The sequence below is a fragment of the Macaca mulatta genome, chromosome 20 (genome assembly GCF_049350105.2).
Source record: "Macaca mulatta isolate MMU2019108-1 chromosome 20, T2T-MMU8v2.0, whole genome shotgun sequence".
Taxonomy (NCBI): domain Eukaryota; kingdom Metazoa; phylum Chordata; class Mammalia; order Primates; family Cercopithecidae; genus Macaca; species Macaca mulatta.
The window spans coordinates 3,097,626-3,103,625 of NC_133425.1; the positions used below are offsets into that span (position 1 = coordinate 3,097,626).

The window sequence follows — 6,000 nt, forward strand, 5'->3', positions numbered from 1 at the left end:
ACCCTGTAGAGACAGGGTTTCACCACGCTGGCCAGGCTGGTCTCGAACTCCTGATTTCAAGTGATCCACCCGCCCCAAAGTGCTGGGATTACAGGCATGAGCCACCAAGCCCAGCCAAATTTAGAGTTTTACATGCAAGATGATTCAGTGGGACTTTTTTTTTTTTTTTGAGATGGAGTCTCACTGTTGCCCAGGCTGGAGTGAAGTGGTGCAATCTTGGCTCACTGTAAGCTCCACCTCCTAGGTTCACGCCATTCTCCCACCTCAGCCTCCCAAGTAGCTGGGATTACAGGCGCCCGTCACCACACCCAGCTGATTCTGTTTTTGTATTTTTAGTAGAGATGGGGTTTCACCATGTTAGCCAGGGTGGTCTCAATCTCCTGACCTCGTGATCCGCCTGCCTCAGCCTCCCAAAGGGCTGGGATTACAGGCATGAGCCACCGCACCTGGCCTCAATGGGACATTTAAGGATTTAAATACCTATTAGCATCAAGCTACCTCAAAAAATACAGCAAAAAACTACTGTAAACACCTCAAATTGAGTATTTGATTATACTGTCTGAAGGGAAAGGTAGTAATTTTTTTTTTTTTTTTTGAGACGGAGTCTTGCTCTGTCGCCCAGGCTGGAGTGCAGTGGCCGGATCTCAGCTCACTGCAAGGTCCGCCTCCCGGGTTCACGCCATTCTCCTGCCTCAGCCTCCCAAGTAGCTGGGACTACAGGCGCCCGCCACCTCGCCCGGCTAGTGTTTTGTATTTTTTTTTTAGTAGAGACGGGGTTTCACCAGGTTAGCCAGGATGGTCTCGATCTCCTGACCTTGCGATCCGCCCATCTCGGCCTCCCAAAGTGCTGGGATTACAGGCTTGAGCCACCGCGCCCGGCCATTTTTTTTTTTTTTTTTGAGATGGAGTCTCGCTCTGTCGCCCAGGCTGGAGTGCAGTGGCGCGATCTCGGCTTACTGCAACCTCTGCCTACCAGGTTCAAGCGATTCTCCTGCCTCAGCCTCCCAAGTAGCTGGGACTACAGGCACATGCCACCACACCCGGCTAATTTTTCTGCATTTTATGTAGAGATGGAGTTTCACTGTGTTAGCCAGGATGGTCTTGATCTCCTGACCTCATGATCCACCCACCTCAGCCTCCCAAAGTGCTGGGAATACAGGAATGAGCCACTGCACCCAGCCCGGGAAAGGCAGTAATTTTAAACACACCTCTACATGGTAAACTCCATGAGGAGGCCGGGCGCGGTGGCTCAAGCCTGTAATCCCAGCACTTTGGGAGGCCGAGGCGGGCGGATCACAAGGTTAGGAGATCGAGACCACAGTGAAACCCCGTCTCTACTAAAAATACAAAAAATTAGCCGGGCGCGGTGGTGGGCGCCTGTAGTCCCAGCTACTCAGGAGGCTGAGGCAGGAGAATGGCGGGAACCCGGGAGGCGGAGCTTGCAGTGAGCCGAGATCGCACCACTGCACTCCAGCCTGGGCAACAGCGTGAGACTCCGTCTCAAAAAAAAAAAAAAAAAAAAAAAAAAAAAAAAAAAAAAAACTCCATGAGGAGAGAGGTGGCATCTTACATATTTTTATGTATGTATTTCATAACTGAAAACAATAAATATCAGATGAACGAAATGGTGGTTTGTCCCTCAATATCATCACTATAAAAGGTTCTACTGTAGAAAAATTCTAAGCTACACCAAACAGATTGACTTGACTTCACTTAATAATCCAGGGCCTCTTTAACTCTAGGAATGCCCACACCCACAGGCTGTCCAGTTCAAGGATGTGTCTCATGACACCTGAGTTTCAGGCAGCCTGTGGAGTTAGTCAAATGTGATTTTGAATTGCAGCACCACTAGTTTGTAGTCGTGTGTTTTAACATTACTAAACATTAATTCCCTCATCCTTAAACTGTGGATAACATCAACTTTGCAATGAAAAATAGAAACAGTGTATACAAGATGCCTGAATGTTCACAGGCTCACAACCAATGATAGCACTGCTTGTCAATACTATCCAATGTACCAGTTTTTGTATTCAAGGCCTTTCAGTGCCAGAAGAAACATTTGGAAATTAAGCTGTGTCAAGTTTTTAATTCATTCTTTGGCCTGGTCTGATGTGGCTTACAATGCAATGTCACTATCTAAAACACTTGCCAAACTGTAACAAATTCATTCACTCATCCAGCCATTCAACTAATATTTATTTACAGCCCAAAGTGCCAGACAAATGAGTCGAGAGGATGAGTCAGACATTTGAGTCAGTGGCTGAACTTTCTGTACAAACACAACTACCTACACATCAAGCGATTTCTCCACATTTTTATCCCTTAGTATCTCTTGGTGGAACATGGTATCCTATTATCTCTCTGAATTCCCTTGTCTGCTACCGTTAGAGGTATATGGTAGTAGACTTTAGTGTCTGCCCACAAAAAAATATGACTTGCTTCTCTACCTGGCCACTTTAACAGATACAAGATTAATATGAACGAAAGAGCTCAATCTGAGAATTCAGAGATGACTTCATTCATCAACAACTACTGTCTCTTTTATTCTACAATTTTTTTTTTTTTTGACGGAGTCTTGCTCTGTTGCCCAGACCGGAGTGCAGTGGTGCGATCTCGGCTCACTGCAACCTCCACCTCCAGGGTTCTAGCAAGTCTCCTGGTTCAGCCTCCCCAGTAGCTGGGATTACAGAAGCCTGCCACCACATCCAGCTAAGTTTTGTATTCTTTGTAGAGATGGGGTTTCACCTGAGGTGGGCAGATCACGAGGTCAGGAATTTGAGACCAGCCTGGCCAACATGGTGAAACTCTGTCTATACTAAAAATACAAAAAATTAGCCAGACATGGTGGCGCATGCCTATAATCCCTGCTACTCAGGAGGCTGAGGCAGGAGAATCCTTGAACCAGGGATGCGGAGGTTGCAGTGAGCAAAGACTGCACCACTGCACTCCAGCCTAGGCAACTGGGCAAGAATCTGTCTCAAAAACAAACAAAAAAATAACCCTTCCCATGGCACCCTGACTTAAATCCAGACTCCTTGCGGTAGCATGCCATGCCCAGCTGACCTGGCCTCTCTGGTCCCCTGGCTCTCCGGTCCCCTGGCTCTCTGGTCCCCTGGCTCTCCGGTCCCCTGGCTCTCTGGTCCCCTGGCTGCGGGCATTTCCTCAGCATGGGCCTCGGGCCTTCGCAGATGTAGCACCTCTTTCTCCAGCATCCCCATCTTTCCAAACCAGGCTCTCCTCAGGTCTCCAGGAGAGGCCTTTCCTACCACCCTGCCTCACGCAGCCGTGCCTCTGAACTCCCCTCTGGACACTGCCAGTTGCCTGCTGTGTTGTCTTTCTCCCTCATGACACAGTAGCTCGTCAGGACAGAGCCAGGTCCTCACTGCACCCCACAGTAACCATGCAGTTCAGGGCCTCACATGCAGCAGCTGCCAGGTATGTGCTCACTAAATGAATACATGAGCCCTTTTAAAAGCGATCTAATTTGTCAACTGAGGATAATATTGCTACAATTAGCCTTTTGGAGAACTAGAAATTTAGTTAACAGCTAATTTTACATATATAACATGCACTGAAGTTATGGGAACAAGTGTGATTTCTATCTTGCTATTGTAGACAAATGAAGCTTCCAGGGAGCTCAGTGATGAGGTTCCTACGATTTTTTTCTTTTTTCTTTTTTCTTTTTTTTTGAGACAGGGTCTGTTCTGCTTCCCAGGCTGGAGTGCAATGGCGCAACCTTGGCCCACTGCAACCTCCGCAACCCTGGTTCAAGCGATTCTCCTGCCTCAGCCTCCCAAGTAGCTGGGATTACAGGCGCACCACCAGCAAGCTTGGCTAATTTTTTTTTTTTTTTAAGTAGAGACAGGGTTTCACCATGTTAGCCAGGCTGGTCTCCAAATCCTCACCTCAGGTGATCCTCCCACCTCGGCCTCCCAAAGCACTGGGATGACCGGCATAAGCCACAGTACCCAGCAGACATCTGCACTTTTTTTTTTTTCTGTCGCCCGGGCTGAAGTGCAATGGCGTGATCTTGGCTCACTGCAACCTCTGCCTCCTGAGTTGAAGCAATTCTCCTGTCTCAGTCTCCCAAGTAGCTAGGATTACAGGAGCGCGCCACCACGCCCGGCTAATTTTTGTATTTTTTGTAGAGATGGGGTTTCACCATGTTGGCCAGGCTGGTCACGTCGGCCTCCCAAAGCTGAAGTAATCCCAAAGGATTACAGGGGTGAGCCACCGCGCCCGGTTTTGTGTGCGTGTGTGTGTGTCTGTGATGGAGTGTCACTGTCGCCTGGGCTGGAGTGCAGTGGTGCGATCTCGGCTCATCGCAACCTCCGCCTCCCGGGTTCCAGCGATTCTCCTGCCTCAGCCTCCCGAGTAGCTGGGACGACAGGCACCCACCACCACGCTCGACTAGTTTTGTATTTTTAGTAGAGACGGGGTTTCTCCATGTTGGTCAGGCTGGTCTCGAACCCCCGACCTCAGGTGATCCACCCGCCTCGGCCTCCCAAAGTGCTGGGATAACAGGCGTGAGCCACCGCTGCACTTTTCAACTTACAGGTCGCGGCTTGGAAAACTCAAAGTCGGACCCACAAGTCAGAGGCTCTCAGCTCCGCGAGGGGCTTTCCCGCGTGTCCTCCGGCACCGGCCTCGATAAGCCCCGGGAAAGGCAAAGCTGCGGAGGCCGCGGGAGGCGCTGGGAGGGCGGGCGGCGCCACAGGACAACCCGCCCCCGCCAACCCCGCGGTGAGCCGAGGATGCGGCGGGGACCGGACTCCGCGTGGGGCGCAGGCACGTACCCCACACGCGGCGCGGCTCCGCCCGCCCCCTCCCCTCACGCGCGCGCCCGCCGCTCCCTCGGGGCGTCCGCCGGCCCAAAGCCGGGCCCTGACCCGCGCGGGCTCCCTTCCTCCGACGCCGCCTCACAGCTGGAGGCCGGGCCGGCGTCGCCACCACGCGGTCCACGCCGCTGCTCACCCGACGCTCGCCCGGCCGGCTGCTCCCCGGGCCTGCACAGAGGCAGCCGCAGCTTCGCGGACCAGGCCCGCCCGACCCCCGGGTCGCCGGCGCTTCGCGGCTTCTCCACAGGATGCTCGGGCCACAGCCTCGTGCAGGTGCGACGGGCGCGCGACCGTTAGCACGAGGCCCCGCCCCGTCCTCAGCGACTCCGCCCGCGCCGCGCTCCGACTCCGCCCGCGCCGCGCTCCGACTCCGCCCCCGTCGCGCTCCGACTCCGCCCCCGCCGCGCACCGACTCCGCCCCCGCCGCGCTCCGACTCCGCCCCCACCGCGCACCGACTCCGCCCGCGCCGCGCTCCTACTCCGCCCCCACGGCGCACCGACTCCGCCCCCGCCGCGCTCCGACTCCGCCCCCACCGCGCACTGACTCCGCCCCCGCTGCGCTCCGACTCTGCCCTCGGGGGAGGGGAGCCCAGCTGCCGTTTCTTCCAACGCGGGAGTCAAAGGGGCAGGACAGCAGCAGGTTCAGAGCCGCGTGTGGCTCTGTGGTCGCTCGATTCCAAAGACGGTGCGCCGGAAAAAAATAGACATATCTATCTATCTATAATATTATCAAGGGCGGGCGCGGTGGCTCACACCTGTAATGCCAGCACTTGGGGAGGCCGAGGTGGGCGGATCACTTGAGCTCAGGAGTTCAAGACCAGCCTGGCCAACTTGGTGAAACCCCATCTTTACTAAAAATACAAAAGAAATTAGCCAGGCGTGGTGGTGAGTGCCTCGTTGTCCTGTGGCGCCGCCCGCCCACCCGAGTAGTCCCAGCTACTCAGGAGGCTGAGGTGTGAAAATCGCTTGAACCCAGGAGAGGTCGCGTGAACCCACGAGAGGGAGGTTGCAGTGAGCCGAGATTGTACTACTGCACTCCAGCCTGGGCAACAGAGTGAGACTCTGTTTCAAAAAAAAAAAAAAAAATTAGCCAGGCATGATGGTCCATGCCTGTAGTCCCAGCTACTGGGAAGCTGACGGGGGAGAATCGCTTGAGCCCAGG

At 53.8% G+C, this 6,000-nt stretch overlaps 1 protein-coding gene across 4 annotated transcripts in view; it reads right to left on the minus strand.

Annotated features, from left to right (window-relative positions):
- MEIOB (meiosis specific with OB-fold) overlaps nt 1-5,232 on the minus strand; it is a 47,216-nt gene extending 41,984 nt beyond the window's left edge. For 3 of the 4 annotated variants that reach the window (XM_028840459.2, XM_028840457.2, XM_028840463.2), the window contains exon 1: nt 4,975-5,232. The gene's annotated coding sequence lies outside the window, so the exon portion shown is untranslated. 4 annotated transcript variants of the gene reach the window in all.
- Nucleotides 5,233-6,000: the final 768 nt, after the last annotated feature.